A 23,357-nucleotide genomic window follows, 5' to 3' on the forward strand; every position below is an offset into this window, starting at 1 on the left:
CCATATGAAAAATAATGGTAGTTGAAATCAAAATAATTCTTGCCATTAATAAAGCATGCCCCCCCCCCTGGTTTGAGGGGGGAGGGCAAAGAAGGTAGATGCCAGTCTTGGCTCTCCTATCCCATGTAATATACTGAACTAGAGCCCATATTTGTCTCTTTGACTCTTTCCATGTGTATATAAGAAGTATTGGGATTAATTGTCTGCTTGAGCAACTTACCTTGTATATGCTCTGAGATTTGTGCAGTTCTTGATATACAGACAGACAGATAGGTAATGCAGTTCTTGATAGTATCTCATAAAGGAGCAATGACATTAATGCCTTGGAGAAACAAACTAAATTCTATTAAACTAAAGACTATTCTAGTCTCCCTTCAAATACACACACACACACACACACACAATTTTGTAAACTATCCAGAGAGTTGTAGCTGTATTCAGGCAGTGATTTTAAGTGGGAGCTCAAGTTGTAAGCCGCCCTGAGCCCTAGGGGAGTGGCGGCATATAAGCTTGAAAAATAAATAAATAAATAAAATAAGTTATTAAATACTCTTTCATTGAAATAAAAAATACCACAAATATTCATGCAGAAATACAAGTAGAATGCCACAAAGGCAAGCAGATGATAACTCTATTGATGAGGAAGGTATTTTGTTAGAGTCTGGAGTTTCCAGTAAGTGTTAACACATGCATTGCTTGTCTTATCTATCATCACACACATATACAAATGGATTCATGTTTTTTTTTTCTAGGAATTATTTTATGCTTGAAGTTACTTGAAGAGGTGCCATTAATACAATTTTTAAATGATATATTCTAGCTTTCCTGGAAGAAGTACAACTAGGGGAAAAGAATTAAATATGGTAAATGTGAAGGAAGATAAAAAGCAATTGGTAAGGATTTCATTAAAATTTGCTATGAACTTTTGGCTTACTTCCTAGCTTTAAATTATACCAAATACACTATGGAAATATGTGTATTTCTTCAGCCAATGACAAATCACTTGAGCAAATATATGCCTTTTTATTAAAATGGGGTGTGGGAAAATAAATAAAAGGGAAATTGTGGGAAATAGCTAATAAGGAAACCAAGACACCTCCATTAGAAGTGCTGAGTGGTATAGGCTGCCTATTTCAAGTCACATTAACATATTGCTTTAGAAAAACCTGCAGCCAGAAATAGATTTGGGAAAGCATTCACAAATCAAAACCAGGTACATGCAAGTGTAATGAATGCAAAGAGCAGCTTTCCCCTTCCATTTCATTCCTCCCTGCTAGCTGTAGATGCCAGGAAAGTAGTAATTTTCTTCTGTGACGCCTGGCTGCAATGCCAAAGTAAACCTCCTTATCAGAGGATGTATAGTCTATTAGTTAGTAGAATGCTTTGGCTCAGAAAGAAGATTGCACAAAATGCCACTGTTTTAATGTGGGTGAGACCCAAGGAATATTGATGTGCTACATTTTCTGCATCTGCCTTCATTATGCACCAAATTTAAAAGAGTATAAATTCAATTGAAGGCCTGTAAGAATGGAAATCAGGAGAACTATCATAAACATAGCAAAAGGTGTATTCAGTTGAGAGTGAAAAAAAAAACCCTCCAGACATTCAGAAGGATAATGTTGGAAGAACAGTCTTCAAATTTGAGGGATGGCAAAGTGATACAGGTTGAACATCTCTTATCCAGAATTCCAAAATCTGAAGTGCTTCAAAATTGTCTACATGGTGACAATTCTGATGGTTCAGTGTATACAAACTTTGTTTCATACAAGAATATTAAAAATGCAGTATAAAATTAGTGTCAGAAGATTACTTTTGTGTTTAAACTTATATTTCATCTCCAAAATATTTCAATATGAATATGCAAAAGCTGACTAAAACCCAAAATCCAGGACACTTCTGATTTTGGATAAGAGAACCTCAATCTATTCATTTATCCTTTGTGTCTTCCATGGTCTTTTGTGGGGTGGACTATATGAAAAAACTAGCCTTTATACCGAGTGTTGCCCAGGTGTTGTAGGTGCTGCTTCCGCCCACCCCCTTCCTTCTCCTTTCCTTTCCCTTGTTTTTCTTCTTTCTTTCTTCCTTCCTCTCTTCCCTTTATACATATGCCACCTATCTCTCCCAGTGACATCACAGAGGGTCACTACATCTAACAACAAACAATCCTGCAACCAGCAACAGTGAATCCGGTGATGTTACGGAGGGCCACTTCATCTAGCAACAGCATTCATGGTAAACATCACAAAGAATGAAGTCAGTTAATGTGCTAAGTCATCAGAAGTTGTTTTCTTCAGAAAATAAGTTTAAGCCTTATCTCTTCTCTGCTCAAAAGGTATCAAAATCACAGAAAATGCAGTAAGCCTGAGATGGTGGAGACAGAAAGACTTAAACATCATCCAATGATACTTGTTTTCTACATACACCAAAATATTTTAATGGTCTGTACTGGCAATGCAAACTAGCTCAGAACACTGATTCCTGCAACAGATCTGTACTATATAATACTCATCCTTGTACTATATTTATTTCTTAGCCTGAAATATTATTATTGGAGAACACTGATAAACAGACATCCTCTTGCAAGGAATGTAAGGAGCTGCCAGTTGTCAGGGCAACAGTTGAAGTCTTAGGAACTGCTTTCTTTTTCCAGGACTACACTGCAAGGCAAATATCAGGACAAGTGGAGATGGAGGAGGAGAAAGTTTGGTTTCTGTATGTGAAGTGGCTTTGAAGACTCCATCTACTTTGCCTAGCTCATTATGGAGGCACTCGTATGTGTGGTGCCATTTCTGCAACAAAATCAGACAAAAGAAGAATAAAAGCGTGAGAACAGGTGCAGAAATAAGATGCCAGGGAACTTGTGTCCACAGTGCAATCTGGAACAAGGTAGGAAATGGTGCAACAAAGCCACAGTTTATGAGCCTCTGTGTTGTACAAGTAGCAGTATTAATACTTCTGCAAGTCCCAGCATAATCACCAATGCTATCAGCAGCAGAAACAATACATGATCTTAAAATTAACTTGTGTAATTTATACTGTGAGCTCTAGAGGGAATTTATTAACTATTGCAGCACATTTTGCTGTGCACTCATCTATCAAAAACATATTTTCTTCTCCGGCTCTCTGTTGTCATATTGCCAAATTTCCCTTACATACTACACTACGATTTCATTTTAACTGCCATGTTTACATCCTATAGAATCCTGGAGTTTGTAATCTGATGAAGAACTCGAGTTTTCTGACTGAGAATTCCCTAAACCACAAAGCCCAGGATTCCATGGCATTGTGTTGTAATTCTGTTTTAAAGGTTCTTACCTAGTTGCTGGTCCCCATGATAGCTGGATTTTACTAAAATTCTGGGGTCATTCACTTCAGAATTTACCTATTTCTATGATCAAATGAGCCAGAATAATTTAAGTACATAACTCTAGTATCAGAAAAAAGATCAGACCAACAGCCTGTCCAGTCCAAAATTCTGTTTATATGGTGACCACCTTTGCCCACAAGAATCCTGCTTTCTTTCTACTGTATTTCACTAGATATTTAGTTCTTTTTGTAATAATTTTATTGAGAGTTTAAAAATAAGATTAGAATCAAAGGAAAGATAACAAACTAAAATACTATGGAATACATGTCCAAGAATGAAGAGCAGAAAGAAGATAAAGAAGCAAAAGAAAAGTAAAAGGAGCTGGGAAAGTAACTGCCAATTTTCATTTCAGTAGTTATAAATGCATGTAGTTATTCAAAATTCTGACATAATCCTATCTTTTAATATCCTATTAATTCTATTCATCCAAAGCAAATATTGTTCAGTCATTTCTTTCTTCCCCCCCCCCCCCCAAAAAAAAAAATCCACTGTAGAAGAAATGTCCATATCAGGGGTCCTCAAACTTTAAACAGAAGGCCAGTTCACAGTTCCCCAGATTGTTGTGGGGCTGAAATATAGTTTGGGGGAAAAAATGAATGAATTCCTATGCACACTGCATGTATCTTATTTGTAGTGCAAAAATATAAATTAATTTTAAATACAGTATTTAAAATGTTATACAATTTGAACCCACATAAACTTACCAGTATTTCACTTGGAAGTGTGGCCCTGCTTTTGGCTGATGAGATAATCAAGTTAATTAGGATTGTTGTTGTTGTGTGTCTTTGAGCCATTTCAGATGCAGAGTTACCTGACCTTAAATGTAAAGTTTAGGGCGGGTGGCCTGGTAAATTATCTTGGAGGACTTCATCCAGCCCACGAACTTTGGTTTGGGGTCCTCTGGTCTATATGGACCTTTCTCATATCAGTTTAGACAATTTGTCAATTCCTGCTAAATCTAACCATTTCATCAACCATTCCTCCATGGTAGATAGTTTTGAATTCTTCCATCTGCATGTAGAGCACTCTTGCTGCTGTGATCATATATTGAAATAATCTTCCGTGACTGCTTTCCAGTTTCACATCCATGAATTTCTGAAGAATAATTTGAATATTAATCTTTAAAATCCCAGTATCACCATGTGTATTTTTAGATGTTTAGATCTAATGACTAATGGTCAAAATAAAGGAATATTATATTTTATCATAAAATAGACAATCATTATGGGAAACTATGGAACTAATTATATTTTTTCATTCTATTGCAATGCCCTGATGAATTTATATGATGTAATATGTAGTGCCATACTTAGAAGGGGTTGCATCCAATGCATCCTTTTCATTAATGGAAGTTTCTGTAGTCTAGAGGAGGCTTCTGGAAGAGAATGTGTGAATGAAGATTTTCAGTCTTTATTGTACAGTGCATTGTACTGTATAACATATTGTGTTCACCTGGCATAGGTGAACACATAATAACAGCTCGTAAGAAATGAACAAAGCTAAAAAGGATCCAATGGTCAGTCATTGGTCTCCAATGAGTCATGGACCCCTACATGTTTCCACTTCTGATAACCCAGGCATGGGCAAACTTTGGTCCTCCATGTGTTTTGGACTTCAACTCCCACAATTCCTAACAGCCGGTAAGTTGGCTGAGATTTTTGGGAGTTTAATTCCAAAATACCTGGAGGGCCGAATTTTGCTTATGCCTATGATAACTCATGACAAAGCTTCTACTGAAATGTGTTGGGCATGATATGAGAAGTAAACGTTTCAGTGATCCTTGATATGGGAATGGAATGGACATGCCCACACGTTATGTCATATTTGGAAAGTTAATGCAAAGTAGCAAAAAGCAGAAGTAAATAATAAAAGATTCAAGATCAAGGCAGTTATGCAATATGTCAGAAGGGCTCCATTAAAATTGTACCACATGACATCAGTATCATGTTACATCAAATTGACACACACCAAAGTTTTATTTTATTTTATTTATTTTTTTAATGCTTTTATTTATAATTTTAGTGATACAATAAAAGAGGAGAGTCGCATGTGATTACAAAGTAGAATAATACAAAAGAGACAAAGTAAAATATAACGAACAAACAATAAATGGGAGAGAAAAGAAAATTAAAAAAAAAGGAAAAAAGAAAAAAGAGAATATATATATACATTTATATATATGTATATATATATGTGTGTGTGTATATATATATATATATATATATATATATATATATGTATATGTATATATATAAATATAAAACCCTGATTTCCCTCGACCCTCCCTCCTCTCTCTGGATTCCCTTCCAGATCCCCTGCTCAACATTTATATTCTTACTTTTCCAAATTCTTTCCCGATCCTTTTTCTAAGAACCTGAGAGTGTCATAACAGTTTCTACTTCTATGTTTCCAGTTTTCTTTTCTTTTTCCTTGAGATATTTACTTAATTTGTCCCAGTCTGTTTTTGTGTCTGTTTTTACTGAAATTATCTGTGTTAATGTGTCCATATTTTTTATATCCATCAGTTTCAAAAGCCATTGTTCTAATGACGGCGTTTCTGCTGTTTTCCAGAGTTTCGCAATCGTGATTCTGGCTGCACTTGTCATATATATAAACAATTTTTCATTGTTTATATCCGTGAAAAAGTCCGTTAGCCCTAGTAGAAAATATTCCGGTTTTAGGGTTAGTTTTGTTTGTAATATGGTCTCCATTTCCTTCTGTATTATTTTCCAAAACCTTTTTACCTACTTACATCCCCACCACATGTGAAAAAAATCTCCCTTCTCTTTCTTACATTTCCAACACTTATCTCCATTCTTGTTTTTATTGATTTTTGCTAATTTTTCCGGCGTTATGTACCACCTGAAGAAGATTTTGTACCAGCTTTCCTTTAACTGTGTTGAATATGTATATCTTATTTTTTTTTCCAGCACCTTTCCCATTCCTCCATGCTTATGGTATGTCCAATCTCCCTAGCCCATGTGGTCATATTTTCTTTTACATAGACCTCTTCTGTTTCCCAGATTAATAGCTGTTGATATAACATTTTGATAATTTTCTTCTCCATTTTTAAAATTTTGTCCCATGTTGTATCATTTCTCTCAAATCCTATTTGATTATCTATTTTGAAGCCTTCCATGATCTGCCAGTAATTTAACCAGGTTATGGATGGTTCTAGCTGTTTTACTTCCTCATATTTTTTTAGTCTTATTCCGTAATTATCAATTTTTATTAGTTGTTTATATGTTAGCCATCTTTCTCTAGGAATCTCCCTCATGTGTTCTGACTCTAAAGGGGAGAGCCATAGTGGTGTCTTACTGTAAAATCTGTTTTTATATTTCTCCCATGTTGTTATTAATGCTTTTCTTAAATAATGATTACTGAAGGGCATTTTATGCAACAAAACATACGGAAGAACAGAGATAAAAGAGCAAAAAAGGAAAAACTAGAAGAAGAAGCAAAAGATCTAGAAGAAAAATTAAAGAAGAATCCAAGGAACAAAGATATTATCTTCAAATTGGAAACTTTGAAAAGACGTGTAGATGAACAATATTTGGAGGAGGTAGGAAAAAAAATGAAATACATAAAACAACAAAATTTTGAAAACGCAAATAAAGTGGGAAAGTGGCTAGCGTGGAAATTGAATAAAAGAAAACAATTACAATGCATTGACAAAATTCAAGAGGAAAACAACATATATTTTGATAAGAAAGGAATAGAAAACCAATTTGTTAAATATTATAAGAATTTATACTCAGAAGATAATATTTCAAAGGAAAAAGTAGTCCAATACTTAGGAGAGCAGGAGATAAAGAAATTAACAGAAAATCAAAGAGAACATTTAAATAAAAAAATAGAGATAGAAGAAATAGTAAATGCAATCAAAAGGATGCCCAATAATAAAGCCCCAGGACCGGACGGTCTTACTACTCTATATTACAAAATATTTTAAGACATATTGAGTAAACCTCTTCAAAAGGTAATGAATGGAATCTTAGAAGGTAAAAGGGCCCCACAAACCTGGGAGAATGCTAATATAACACTATTACCAAAAAAAGATACAGATAACTCCAAAGTTTCAAACTTCAGACCGATTTCACTGTTAAATGTTGACTATAAAATATTCACTAGTATCCTAGCAGAAAGACTAAAAAATGTTTTGAGTGAAAGAATACATGAAGATCAATGTGGCTTCCTGCCCGGTAGACAACAAAAAGAAAATATAAGATTACTGTTGAACGCAATAGAATATTACGAAAAAAATCAGCAAAAAGAAGTTGCCTTCCTATTTTTAGATGCGGAGAAGGCATTCGACAGTGTAAACTGGTTCTGTATGTTTGAGATCCTTACAGAAATGGATACAGGATACTATTTCTAGAATGCAATAAAAAATATCTACTCCCATCAAAAGGCTAGAATTATAATAAATGGACAACTGTCAGAAGGTATAGAAATAAAGAAAGGGACAAGACAGGGGTGCCCACTTTCACCTTTACTTTTTATATTAACATCAGAAATTCTGCTGGAAGCAATAAGAAATAACAAGGAGCTGAAAGGGCTAAGAACAAAAAATAACAGCTACAAGATACGCGCATATGCGGATGACATTGTGTGTATCATAGAGGAGCCCAAAGACAAGATCAAGACATGGTTGGAAGTAATTGAGAAGTTTGGGGAGATTGCTGGCATAAGGATAAACAGAGGTAAAACCAAAATTTTGACAAAGACCAAAGTTTTTATCACTTAATTCTTACCCAAGAGGAAACGTGTTCTACAGGGTGAAAAACAAGCTCTCAATCATCATCGAAATGTTCATTTTAAGTATTTCGATTGCGTGACAGCTCATGTTGCCTTATGGCATCTCATATAGCCTTGCCTTATAAATTTCCTGCTGAAAACTTTTTGACACAGCCAAATACTACTGACAGAAAGTAATGTAGCTCACCATGCAACACGTAGACTAAAACTGTTCTTGAAAATGGTGTGAATTTGATCTTTTAAATTAAATCACTAAAGAGAATGAGACATATAGTTGCGACAGTGGTAACAAGAAGGGAGAAAAATATTAGCTGTTATTGTTTAACACAATTATAAGTGAGTGTCCATTCCACTAATGAATGAAAGCATGGGGGCCAAATGTGATATTAATTCAAGCCTTCATTATTATTTTGCAGATATTCTGAAAATGAAAAACCTATTGCTAGCATCCAACAATATGTTTTAAAGAATGTCATTATTACATTTCTTTGAGAAAGTATTATGGGCAATATTGTTACTAATGTTATGTAATACACCAAAGGATACATGGGTTTGTGGTTACTATTAGTTTTATGATAACGCTTCTAAAGAGAGAAGTAATGCATGGGTTAATGTAACATTTGAATTAATTATCTGGGGACATACGCGAACTCTTTGACATCAAAATTTGAAAAATGGAATGCAAACAATTTAGAAATCATTTGCATTTGTTTGATTGATTTATATTTCACTTGTCTCTCAAGCTAGAACTCAACATTAAAAACAGATACAAAAGGTTATAATATTGAAATTCAATTAAATGAATTATAATATTAAAACACAATTTAATTTAAAGCAATTTAAAATCATATCATTAAAAGTATATTACTCACTTGTTCCAAGGCCTAATTTAGCAATTAGTAAACTGTTGTAGGCTACATTTCAGAGGAAGGAACTGAGTATCCTTTGCCTAAGAACACGCTGTGAAATTCCTTGGGTCACCATAAGTCAACAAGAGATTTGAAGGCACACACACATACACACATACATTTCTAAAAGGTGGCCTGAATAAAAGAGGCAATGGACACTAGCAACTCTTAAAAGGGAGTTCCATAGTCAACCGCACCTGGAAAAGCCCTTTTTCATTTCTGCAGTTTCTCAAGTTGCTCCTGACACGAAAAAAAAAATTCTCCACCAAAAATGATTCCAAGGGTGGAGGGAGAGTGATAATGGCCTCCCCACAAAGCCTGAAAGCTGACTGGGGGTGGACATTTGTGTCCAGTCTGGATAACTTTTATGACCCAGGACCTTCCAGAAGCTGCATCGACTACAGAATAATAATAAAAAAAACCAAAGTGACTAGGAATTCCTTTTTAATTTAAACGATGTATGGGATTCTTGCAATCTGTTTATGTTGGAAACATCAACCTCCTAAACCTCTCACTATTTATTTGTTAATGTATATATTTGCTAACCTGTATTCCATGTATATGTTGATTTGCCAGTTTGACAGGACCTCTTTGGTGTGGGAGGGGTTATAGACATGTGGGGGCCGGGCTGTGGCGCAGCTGTTGAGCAGCTGCCTTAAATCACTCTGACCATGAGGTCATGAGTTCGAGGCCAGCCCGTGGCGGGGTGAGTACCCGTCAATTAAAAATAAAAAATAGCCCCTGCTCGTTGCTGACCTAGCAACCCGAAAGATAGTTGCATCTATCAAGTAGGAGATAAGGTACCACTAATAAAAGTGGGGAGGCAAGATTAACTAATTTACGACCTGGTATGAGGAAGTGCCGTCAGTGTGAATGATGAAGCAGCTGCTCCCCCCTGTGGCCAGAATCGAACATCCCCTCAGAAGAAAGTTAACTTGCCTCTGCGTGTGTGTCTCTCAGTCTCTGTTTGATGTGTTTATGGGCATTGAATGTTTGCCCTATGTGTGTTATAATGTGATCCGCCCTGAGTCCCCTTCGGGGTGAGAAGGGCGGAATATAAATACTGTAAATAAATAATAAATAAATAAATTGTACTGAGCATGTTCAGACTCAAGACTCCATTTTGTAGTCTGTCTGCTTTTACACCTCAGTGGTGGTGGATGCATGTTGCTGTTTGGACTTAGTACAGAAGTATGACTTATGGACTTCAGTGAGTACAACTATACCTAAAGAATATGGACTCTTGATTAAGAATGATCCCCTGTGCACTCAATACACAGAGAACTACATCTTATATTTAACTGAACTTTAATAAGAAATGTGCCTGCATGGTGGATTAATACAAGATGTTTGTGAGTAAACAAGATATGTTATTTTTCAAAGAAGACTTTCTTTTTTTATCTATGAGTGCATATTTTAAAGTAAAGGTTTTCAAGGAAGTGTATATCTTTTGGGCAATTCCAACTGCAGCTGTAATTTCAACTTCAAAGAAACAAGTAAAAGTGTCATCTAGACATACACAGCTTGCTCAAACGTAACTTTCAGATTAGAAAACTAATTTCTGTAACCGTATAGACAATTAAAATTGATGTGAAGACAGTAGGAAAGTTTGTTTTCCTTCTTTTTCTCAGTATACAAAAATTAGCTGATATCCTGATTAATGTGCTGGCACTTCTACTATACAGTATCAAAGTTCATCTTGGGGGGCGGGGGAGCAGAAGTACAAATATAATGGGGATGCACTTTGACATTGAAATTTAAGGGCTTTTGGCTACTTGAATAATCTGAAGAAAAGTTCACTGATTTGAATGGAATTTGATTTTGCATTATTTTCCATGTTGGCCCTTAATCAGTGGCTTAGATATAAATGATTCAAACTTTATAACATGCAGATGGCATTTTGAATTGGATAGCTCCTACTCAATTCTATTTTTTTGTTAATACAAAATGACCAATAATAGAAAATCTAATTACCAGTAGGAATTCAATTGAAATGCTAGCATTTGCTGATTTTATTTTTAGAAACAATTTGGAATGATTTAAAACTAAATATTATTACAATGTTCCCAGATATAGAGGGGAGGGGGGTAGGAGCTGAGAAATTTCATCAAAGATGTGTAACCACCACAAATTGCTTCCTTTAATCATTTGAAATTAATTATGAGTTGTTCATGTTTTTGTGACATGGCATTCACACTTAATGGTCAGTCAAAATGAAAAGTTATAGTGTGTAATTATTTGCTAAACTTGGTGATGTTTTGCTTTTATCAGCACAAAACTGACATGTGAAGTGAAAGTTCTTCCTTCTAAGGAAACACCAAACTAAAGTACTGAAATATATTTCTTTACCATATTTCTTGTAAAGTACTGAAATTAGTGAGTCCAAAATAACCATTAACATTAACTAGCACAAGAAACCCCAGTCAATACTACCAATTCTCATTTGCACTCTCATCTTGGTGTTTACTTCCAATAGAGAACTTGGAAAGACATGTATGCCTGCATGCAATAGATACCCTCCAATTGTTCCTATTTGACATGGACAGTCCCAATTAATTCTCTGTTCACTCCCCCAACCATCGGCATTTAAAATAGGTCAGTTTCTTTCTCATTCTTTCCCTCTGTCATTTGCAACAAAAAGTTACAATTCAAAGCACAGTCTTAAACAATACTATGTACATGTTATTGAATGTTTTAGAAGCAATTAAATACTTGATAAAAAGTACAGAACCCATCAATGAAACACCACTTTCTAAACAGTCTGTCAATTGCTAAATGCCTGTCTCAATGAAGACATCTTTATGTGTTGTGGACTCACTAAGCTTGCATTGGCAGCTTAGGAAGAATCACTGAGGAGATCCTCAACAAATGCAAATGCTTTGGGGTTCTCATTGTTGTAAATCTACACTTGTATAGTCAGTCACATAGTGGTTGCACCACCTTTTTGTTGAATATGTACAATATGCAAACAATTGTGTTGTCTGCCAATATGTCTGCTTATTGTACGCAGTTTTGGATCTCATATTCAAATTAAGTTGGGCTAGCATAAATATGTTGTCCCATTGTGCTATAGAGATCACTGTTACTATTTCTGCAATCCCAGTGAATAAAGTGACATAGTAAAGGCAAATAGTTGTGCACCATCTAAGTGGCATGGCTGAAATCTGTTTAATCCCATCTAGAGCAGAACTACTGAATTAACAACAGGTCAATAGGTCAGTTCAAATTGATAGGCAGATTCAATTGATTCAATGTCTTGACCGTAGCCAAATCAGATTTAGGACAAAATGGAATGTTTTCATTTGTGGGACTCTACTTATATATTGAGTATAAACCATATGTTGCACCATGACCCAAAATGGAAATGCAAATTCCACATATTTATGACATCAATTATGTCTGTGTATCTTTAAGAATTCTAATTGCTAGTAAATCACTCCAACATGGGACTCCGACAATGTCTGATCTCCTTTCACAATAAAAACTGTAGCACTGTGATTTCCACTTTAATGGCCATGACAATATTCTATGGGGTCCTGACATATGTACTATGGGAAGGCCATTTAAGATTCTTAGCCAAATATTAAACATAAGAATTTGAGATGTTGCTATGGAATCATAGTGCTATATCTGTACAGCAAGTAAAGACCTCAAATAATTGTAGTTATTTGGAGAGGTTAAATTGGCAAAAACATATACTAACTGTCTGCTATAAGAAATGCTAGAACTGCATATTTATTGGTAAGGAAGTGATGGAAATTGTTTGAGAATAGATTAATATAATTAAGTTATAGTTTGTGTAGCTGCCTACTAATAAATACATAGGATAGTAATATAATTAAATGGGTAAATAGAAGTAATGAGGAAGTGTCTGTCTAAGTAGACTGTAAATCATACATATATTTTATGAATGCATCAGACTACAGACTGATCTTATCCAATGCTATATGTGAAAGCTCAGTCTGGTTAAAACCCATGGGATTCTATACTATTTGAACTTAGTTCTATTAGATTTGCGTGAATCACTAACATTTTTTTATTTATTATTCAAACTTATATGCTGCCACTCCCCTAGGGCTCGGGGCGGCTTACAAGAACAGGCTAAAATATAGTAATTTAAAAACATCTTAAAAACATATTTAAAAACATCTTAAAAACACTCCCCCAGGGCTCGGAGCAGCTTATAAGATGTATTTAGGACCCAATTCAACATACAAATTAAATTTTGAGTAGTATTTAGTTAATGGAGTGAAACATGTTTTCCTAAGCCTAAACCTGTCACTGGTGAAGCCATGCAATTTCTCCTCTGAACACCATTTTATTGACCAGTATGTAGTAACATAATTCAACCACTGCAAATAACATTGGACTAAGACTTATATAATCTAATTATACAATCTCCACAGGAAGAAATGCAAAAGAGATGCAAAATCAATAGTACTATCTCTTGTGAGACATTTGTGAAACAATCAACTCCCCTTGTGTTGCATGTCAAGAGACCACAAGGACAATACATTTTTGAAACAAGAAAAATAACCAACATTTTTGTAGTCTACTGCTCCCCCCCCCCACAATCCATCAAATTAAATACATTATCCACACAAATACTTCTACAATCAGATCAAATTAATCAAATAAGCCTCAGTTTTCTCTTTCTACAGCTTCACAAGACAACAGCTCTGTTCCATTGCTGTCTTGCTTTCTAATGTCTGTATAAAGAACCCCAAATAACAAAGCATACACATACACACATGTGTGTTATCCAGTATAGATACTATGAGTAAACTCAAAAGGGTTTCTCCTATTAATGTAATTTTAACCTTGGAAGAGACTAGATATTTTTAATGTTTACTTGAAGTGACACCAAAAAGTATTTTTGGTCTTCTCTTTCTTTGCTTGCTTGCACTTTATCAACTTTTCTTATGGTTTCATCCAGCTGAGAGATATGATTTGTGTGTGGCTAATCACTGCCTAGGAAAGAAAGATTTCTCAGCTAAGAATAGAACAAGGTGTAAGAAAGGAGGAATTATTAGGAGATGAAAGGATGGGCCTGGAGGGTGAAGGACACAGAGCAGTGAGATTTGACCTTGGTTGAGAGCACACAAGAGAGAGGAAAGGGTGCAGGGAAATTTGAAAAGGCAAAGTTATTAAGGGTCCTTCTACACATCCCTAAAATTCAGTCTAAAAAACTGATTAGCCTGATGCAGCCAGATGACATTTTAGGCTAATCCATTTTAACATGGAATAAACTGTATTTAGTTTAATCCAGGTTTTAAAAAACACCTTAAGCTAAGGTTTATATCTTTAATTGTGAAGGCTCTATGGGGACTCAATCCCAGGACTGCTTCCACAGCCCCAGGGGTCAGTTCCCACAGCCATCCCCCTTCTTCAGGCTCCCAAATGCCTGGAGGAGTAGGATGGCACCTCCCCCTCCCCTCCTAGTCCCCATTCCCTCCACCAAAACTTACCTAAGGGGCCTGCTAGTAATGCAGGCCCCTCTGGAGAGCTCTATAGTCACATCAGAATGACTATTTTTTTGGGAGGGAGAGGGTAGTTGGATGCCCTCCTGGGTCACCTTTGGCATCTAGCCCCCCCCCCCCCCCCAGGAAATCCCAGGTGTGTGGGGTTGAATAGGAACAAAGTCCCTAGAGGAATTGGCATTTTATACCCTGATTTCTCTCAACACTTTGATATACCTGGAAGGGCCTGCAGAAGAAACAGGGGATATATCTACATGATAAAATTAATGCAGTTTGAACCATATTAGCTGCCATGGCTCAATGCTAAGGAAACATGTGAATTGCACTTTTACAGGTTCTTTCGCTTTCTCTACCAAATAGTACTAGTGTCTCACCAAACTACAACTCCCATGAGGCAAGGGAGCAAATGGAAAAGACCTTAATGTGAGCTTGGTGAAGCAAAAGTCAGAGAAGAAGCACAAATGAAAACCAATGATAAGGATTTAACTGTTTCTACATGGGTATACCAAGGGCAAACATCTGATCATCCAATAGTCTGTTACAGTTTAGAACAAAAACTTGGGTTTTACCTGTTTTAGTGGGAAATAATTTGCTCCATTCCTGTGTAGCAAAGGGAGGAGATGCTTTAGTATGCATTGGAAAAGACATGGTTGCGGAAGTTTGGTTAGTAGCTTAGTACTGAAGAAACCACCTCATCACATGGTGAGGGGAAAGCATGGGTGACCATCTCTTTAAGGGTTGTGCTCAGATCCATTTTCAAAAATGGTCTTTGGCTGGTTTGCAACCAATCTTCCTGGATCTTTTGGTTGCCAAACCGAAAATAGCTTATTTCCATTAGCTGATTTTGGGAGGCTCCCAAAAATGGATCCGAGCACCCATCGAAATTAGGATACCAAAAACGGGTTGTGGTCCAGCCAAATTGCAAAACCTTAGTAGAGAATTGCCCTCCTATATTGTCAGCAGTCCTATTTCATGTTCTGTCTCTGCATCACACTCACACGTGGAAACTTAAGAGCTGGCAATATATTCATCTTAAATTAATCACAAGGTCAGTATTATTTTTTGTTTTTAATCCGGAGAAACAACAATACCCAAAAACCAAGAAATCCCTTGCCCTGCCCCAAGCACTGTGCGTTAAAGGAGACTGACACCAATTTAAAACAATTTCTTTCCTTGGGATCCTATGGTTCTGCATCAAAGCACATAGGATACACAAGACGCAGGCAATTCATAAATTATGTAATCATAATTACCCGGGATCTTTACGTCCCTTTCTGAAGGTTCTCAAGGCCAAGGTGTTCCCCATTGCTTTGTATGGAGCTGAAATATGGGGGGATCAAGATCTGGCATTGGGAGAAAGATTCCAACTTCGCCACTTGAAAATTGGCTTAGGTGTGGAGAGATCATCCCTGTCAGCTGCTGTGAGAGCAGAGGTGGGAGTACCCCCAATTTCCACAGTAATCCTGAAGAGGCAGATCAGTTGGTGGTACAAAATAAGACCAATGCAACCACATAGACTCCCAGCCATATGCCTATTAGAACAAGAAAACCACAAAGAGTGGTCATCATGGCTAAGCAGACTCGGTCACACTGTCAGTAAGATAGGTTTTGCCCCACACGAGCTAATAAATTTCGGGGCTAAAGTGTGCTCAATTGTATACCTAAGAGGCCCTCGACATTGCTGCACAAAATGATCTTATGATCATAGCGCAAGCTAGAGCCACTCCATACCTGGCCAAATTTAAATGCAACGTGGGCATGCAAACCGACCTCTTCTTGACTCTTCCATTATATATTAGAAAACCTTTTACCCGGGCTAGATTCGAGCAGCTCAACATTAAGTCCAAGCTAGGTAGACATCAGAATATCACCTATACGAAGAGAACCAGTGGGTGTCGTGAGGTAGATGCAGAAGTGGAGGACTCAGAAAATTTTTTCTTAAAATGCCCCTACTACACCAGGATTCAATCTCTCTATTTAGACCCTCTGCTGGAGAATCATACTCACTTAGAGAATAAGGAGAAATTGCATATCCTTCTACAGGGTTCAGATAAAAATTCTATTTTAAAACTGGCCCTTTTTACGCAAAAAGTGCTAGCCATTCGTGAGAAGATGGAAGCTGAGAGCTGATACATTATTGTCATTAACAAAATCCAAACATAAAATTTACTATGGACAAGACACTTGTTTTACTTACCCCTGTCCTCGTTCAAACCTTACCTTAGGAAATTACTAATTTTAACCTTTTTACTCTGTATTTGTCTAGGAGCGGGTTATTAGGTCACAGGTCAGGATGTTTTGTATCTTTACATGGTTTTATTGTATGTATGCGTAAGTGTGTACATATTGTATGTTTTACATGTTTCGATATGGTCAAAAGTGACTAATCATCAAAGAATTGTAATAATAATAAATGATACACAAGACAGTGATCCAGGTTAAAACCATTGCTGACAGTTGGGCAATGAAACAGGATGGGAAACAATGATGGTTCCCATCCCACCTGCTTTTCAGTTGTAAACATGGGAGTAAAATGTGATAAGAGACAGGAGTTCTGAACACGATTGCTGACCTGTGTTCAGAGTTCCCTCCTTTCACGTCATTTCTGCCGCTTTTCAAGCTTGCAAAATATGATGAGCTCCGTGCATCTCCATGCTTGAAAAGAGGCTGAAGTGTCCTATCCGGGGTTAATTTCTCAATGTGATGAGGTTGGTTGTCGGAGTTTCCTCTGTTAAGGACACTTCTAGCTTGGTCTATAATCAATTCTCCATTTTTTCTCATTAGCTGATCCACCCTTCCACCATTTAGGAAGTGCAAGCAACTTCTGGTCACTTCTTAGATCCAGGTAAGAATATGTCTTCCTTTCCCCATTTATTTTCTTGCTTGCTCTTCCCTGTTCCTAAATGGACTTTCGGTATCTGTATGGGAGTTGAATGTTTATACATTCATTGACAGCTAGATGATATTATTGATGGGGCGGTGATGGTAAGCACTTCTTCATGGCTATTTGGTAAATGACATGTCTCTAAGCTTCATAGAATCATAGAATTGGAAGAGACCACATGGGCATTTAGTTCAACCCCCTGCCATGCAGGAAAAGCATTATCAAAGTATCCCTGACAGATGGCCATCCAGCCTCTGTTTAAAAGTTTCCAGTATTGTGAGTCATGGGGCCTAGGGAGTTGCAAAAGAGGCTATCATTGAGGTTGATCAGGATACACTTTAAATTTATATCATGGAATATGAGGGGGAAGGTCTTTCAGGCCTTTATTGATGGCTGGCTGGGTGCAGGGCCAAAATGGTGGTTGGCACTGGAGTTTATGAACTTTGTCAATTAATAAGAGAGAAGAGGAAACATTACCAGCAGCCACTGGTTGCCTTTAGGCACTTTGGGCTCCTCATCCTGCTGATCATGAAACTTAACGTTTCTAAATTTAAATAGATAATAAAGTGGCCCTTTCAATACTCATCTGACTGGGTGATCTCATTGTTTGCTACCGGGTGAAGAAAAATTATTTTAACTACATTTTTAAAATAAAAAAGTTCCCCTTAATTACCATAGCACCATAATGGATTGACAATTATGATTGTCTCCAGAATGAGATTTTTGAGACAAGCACTTTCCTTGTAAACCATTGCAGCTTCAGATGATGACCAGAATTGTGTGTGTGAGAGTGTGTGCCCTTTTGCCCATCCATCAAAATGACATAATTGTTTGAAAGTGAAATGAATTGTGACACAAGCAGTCCAAAATAATATTCTGAAAGGTTTTGACTCCTTTAGGTCTCTTATAAAAAGAATGAAAAGAAGAAGAAGAAGAAAAATAGTGTCAGGAAACATTAGTAGATTGGCAGTAATGTGTTCTGAAATCTGTCACAGCTACAAACCTGCAAAAAGCTTCTCAGGGCCCAGGACTGAAAAATAGAGCCAGTTTCTCTGATGCTACTTAAGTTCCCCTAAGAAAACTCACACTATCCCCACTGCATGATAGACTCCAAAGTGACATATATTGCAGATTTCAAAACACCCCATCTCTTGCCATGAAGTCCCTCATGCCACAAATGCATTTGGCTTTTGACATAGTAAATATATTCAGCAGCTACCTACAGGTGCCTCAGCAGGAAAAGTGTGCTAGCAGCTTACCTGACCTTTTCAGGTGGAGTTGTATATGTCACCTGTGTGCATTTGTTGAATTCAGTGCTGAAGGTCAAGTTAGCTTGGCTGACTCAAAACTGATAAAAATATAGAAGCTTTATCTCTTCTCTACCTGTTAGAGACTGCTCAAAGTCTATTTGGTTTTAAAGCACCTTTCTTGCACCTTTATGATTCTATAGGGAAGGCTACAATGAAAATGAAGAACTAAGCGAACTGGATAATTTGGAATATGGAAATTGTATTTTATTCCACTGATAAACTCCACAAGCTGTATAAACTGTTTCTGCAGCTGCTGCTAATTTCCATTTTGTCCATCCAATGTTGACTTTTCATTCTATATTGCAGCTGTTATTTTTAGTGATAAACTCAGTTCGGGGGCAGGGCTGTACTCTGTGTGAGTTTTTAAGTAGCATAAAATTATAATATCACTCTCCCCCATTGCTGCATTACACATATTCTTAGAATTGAGCCTCTCTTTCGGCTGGATACATAAGAGGGAACTAATCTGTTTTCCTCATCCAATGCTTAGATTGTCACAATAATGATGCCCCTTCTCACTACAACATTACAGGTTTACCAAGTTTATTCAATGCTTAGACCATGGATCTTTCACTTGCAAGGTAAACAAACAAATGAAAACCAGACTATTAAATACATTGTAAAATGTACAACATTATAGTATCATGGTTCCAATTTAATTTCCATTTCATGGGATCCTGAGACTTGTAGTTTATGGATGGATATTTAGACTTTTCTGCTATTGAACCCTACTAAGTCTCCAAACTACAAATCCCAGGACTACATAGGATATAGCCATAACCGTTAAAGTGGAGTTGGGTAAAAGAATCCCTGGATGGACGAGAAACAGAAATGGAAGCCAGAGCAATGAAAAAAGCAACAAAGAACTTCACTGGCCTGCCTACTAAGCATGTGCGATCCTGGAAAAAAAATGGTTCTAAACTCTCTTCGAAAGTAGGGGGCGCTGGTGTTTGGTTTCTAAAGTCATTTACGAATTTTGAAGAAAAAATGTCAAAACTTCCCAAAACTTTTGAATATTTGTAATTAATTCATTGATGGCAGATGCGCATGCGCAATAGCAAAAAACAGCACTGAGGGGGGAACTTTAGGGGACAATCCCACCCTCATTTTTGAGCTATCCTGATAAAAATTTCTACAGTGGTAAAACACATTTAGTACGGTTACCTCACCAAATTTCAGAACATTTCCCTTATCCTTTGATTTTTGGCAATTTTTCATAGTTTATATAAAAGCCTTTTGTTAATAAATTCAGAAATTTGTTCCTGGTTTGAAAGTTTTATTTCCTGTTTCATTGGGTTGTCTTTACTTTGAAAGTTATTGTTATACTTCAGAAACTTTGTTTTTCTGGCTGAAACTGTGAAATTGGTGGACAGTAGACACCCAGCAAACCATAATGTGCTATTATAGCACGATGTCACTTGCGCAAAGACAAAGTTCTGACAGTGTAATAAAGTTTTGACATGTTTTTGTGACAGAAACAATTAGGAAGTGACAATTATCAATCAGGAACAGAAATCATAGCACATCATCAAACCACTCCTGACAGATGCCCATCGGCCTCAGAATAAGGAAATCTGTTCCTGGTTTGAAAGTGTTATTTCCTGTTTCATAAGGTTTTTGGGTTTGTGACTTGAACCCAAAGGGCTTGAACCCAGAGAAGGATTCAGCTATGTAATGTTGCTGGGCTCCCCAGAATTAGGAAGTACATCAGAGAAGGTTTTTGTAAATGATGTTGTCATAGATGATGGCAACAGAAAGAAAAGGGTGACATGCATAGCAGTCATGAAGGAAACAAGACATGAAGGAAACAAGGCATTGGAACACCAAGTTGCTCAAAGCTGGCAAGAAATGTCTTCCTCACCAGGTGTAAACTTGGCAAATGTGAAATTGTTGTTGTAATGCACCAACTAGATTCCGGTTACTATTAACACACACAGAAGTATTTTATCTGAAGGAGTGTTATTTTCCCATGTGCATTTTTTCACGAATTAAGAGGAGAAAAGATTATTTCATATCCAGGATTTTGTTGTTTCACAGTTGGCAAGCAACACTTTTAAAAACACTTTTTGGAGTTTTTCTTAAATATTATTTTCATCCCTAGGAATCAGTTGAGTTTCTGAAACTCAGATAGTAGCAGAAAATTCAGACAGAAGCAGATAATTATTTGCCATTAAAACCTTTGACACTTGGTGGTATATACCACAAGCATGGATGAGGCAAGGGATTAGCTCTCAGGAGAATATGTTACTGAAATAACTTATATATCAGGGTAATGACATAATGGAAAGGCAAAATATACTCTTTGAAATGCTTATACATATATGAAGTAATGTGTATCTGTAGTCTGGGATTTGGATCAGAACTCTAGAAGACCAGGATTTGAAACCTTTCTTAGCCACTGAAATCCATTAGATGGACATTGGTAGGTCAAATTCTCTAATCCCCATAGGATGTCAAACTCTGTAATAAAATGACCTTAGGGTCACTATAAGCAAGAAGACACATAACAACAACAACAACAACAACAACTTTTGTACTTCAGAAACTTTCAAAAATAGAACTCACATGCTTGCAGGGGAGAGAAAAAAGGCCTATTTAGCACAAATAATGTGAAACTGATGATGTCTGTTTCAACTTCAGTTTGCTTATTAAATATTTAACGTTCAACACTAAAAGTGTGTTAGGTATTCACTTTATAATTTTCTTTTCAATTTCACCCATTTATTAACTTCTTTTTGATCAACAGCTGCTTTGATTCATTAAAGCTTAAGAGCAGAATGAGCTGCTGCCAGCATTCACAGAAGAGAAGACAAGAAATCTTCTGTACTCAAGAAGCTTAAATATATGAGCATTTGCTGGAAAAGCTATTTGGCAGAATTAATTGGTGCTATCTTCTACTTTTTCTGCTCAAGCAGCAGATCCATGAATACACACAGAGACTAGAAATATTTCTTTTTTGAACAACTGATCAGCAGTAGAGTAAGAATGGACAAAAGTGTCATGTTCTTCATCACAACAGATATGCAATATGATGTGTTTCATTAGAGGCTATGCTTCTAGCTATCATAACTAACACATCTCTATAAATATTTTCTTAGAAAAGTCTAAAATTCCATTTAACAATGGCAAGTAACTGCAGTGGGTCTGTGGAGGGTAGACGGGTGATGGTCTTATTTTACTGATATTTTATGCTTTTGTTAATTTGCAAGCCTCTTTTGAAACACAATATTGGAGAAAAGCCTGTTAAACATGCATATGTTGAAAAAAGCAAACAGGCTGGATGATCATGTGTCAGGGTTTTTTATCATGCTTTTCCTGCATGTCAGGGGGTTGGACTGGAGGGCCCATGTGGTCTCTGCCAATTCTATGATCTTAAGTCCACTTCTGGATTTGGTATTTAGTTATTTTTAATGTTAAATAGCACATATAATAATGATGGGGACTGTAAAGATGTCAGGATCATTGTGTTTTATTCATGATTGCTATGTTTAGGTTGACTGTTTAAGGTTATATATTTCAGCTATTCTTATACAGAAGCTGGGAGCCTCTAAGGCATGGCCAGGAAAAGGGGCGTGGCTTCACCTTGCTGGTGGAAGCCTTAGAATTCAAATTTAGCAGTTGGAATTGGGCAGTTGGAGTTTGTCGGTTGACCAGGGCAGTTGGTTCTGTTCAGTGGGAAAGGAGTGAGATCGAGAGAAGAGATTGTGGGAAGAAGTTGAGCAGCTAGAGAGTTTTAGCGGAGAAGGGCTAAAATTAAAGTTGCTGAGCCTTTAGTAGGGATAACTAAAGAGCTGAGGCTACATCCCTAAGTCAAGGAGGACTAGGGTTAACCAGTTAAACTCCCCAGTCCAAGTTTGATCGTGTACAGATCAACTAAGTTCAAGAAGGACAGTATTCCTAACTGAAAGAAACAAGTCATATAAAGCTGATACCATACTAAGCTCAGAGAAACTATTGAGAAATCTTGCAACACTTACTGTACAGAAGTAACATCGTTCACCTCAAGATATAACATTCTTGCGACTATCAAGCTTTGTGCTATAAATAAACAAGTTACTGTTTCTTCAATTGTTGCTTATTATTTGAGCAAAGTATCTTTCAAAGGTGGTAGCAGCGACAACATTGAAAAGTGGAATACATAGAGGTAGAAGTTGAATCCTTCGCAATTTGGTGGCAGCGGTGGGATCCAAAAAGATTCCATCCCTGTCATCATACTTCTTTACAGGGACAAACACCAAATAGTCCAAAGGGAGATCAGGCTAGCTGCCTCCCTCCAAAGCTTCCACACACACTTAAGGCATGGCTTTTCCAACAAGCCTTTGACTATGTTTAGATTCTTTAATGAATTATATGAGGACCTTCAGATTCTTTAGCACTTTACAATTGTGTGATTCAATATTACTGTTTTACCAACAGCAATTGCTGTATTTATTGTTTTTACTAGGGGGTACTGTGAATTTACGATGTTATATTGAGTATGTTTTTATGCTGACTATGTTTATGTTTTGTTTTGTACTTGTTGTAGTTTGCATTTACACTTTGAGTGTTTTGTGTGTCGCCCTGAGTATCTCTGGGAGATGGTGGTGGGGTATAAATAATGATGATGATGATGATGATGATGATGATGATACTTATTATTATTATTATTAT

The 23,357-nt window shown here is 36.6% G+C and overlaps 1 long non-coding RNA gene across 1 annotated transcript; it reads left to right on the forward strand.

The window, feature by feature from the left end:
• Nucleotides 1–2,127: 2,127 nt before the first annotated feature.
• On the forward strand, nucleotides 2,128–23,341 carry LOC134299117 (uncharacterized). Its single transcript, XR_010006254.1, has 4 exons — nucleotides 2,128–2,232; nucleotides 2,651–2,886; nucleotides 17,298–17,358; nucleotides 21,454–23,341. It is a non-coding gene; the product is annotated as an uncharacterized LOC134299117 (long non-coding RNA).
• Nucleotides 23,342–23,357: the final 16 nt, after the last annotated feature.

Source organism: Anolis carolinensis, chromosome 5 (assembly GCF_035594765.1).
Source record: "Anolis carolinensis isolate JA03-04 chromosome 5, rAnoCar3.1.pri, whole genome shotgun sequence".
Lineage (NCBI taxonomy): Eukaryota > Metazoa > Chordata > Lepidosauria > Squamata > Dactyloidae > Anolis > Anolis carolinensis.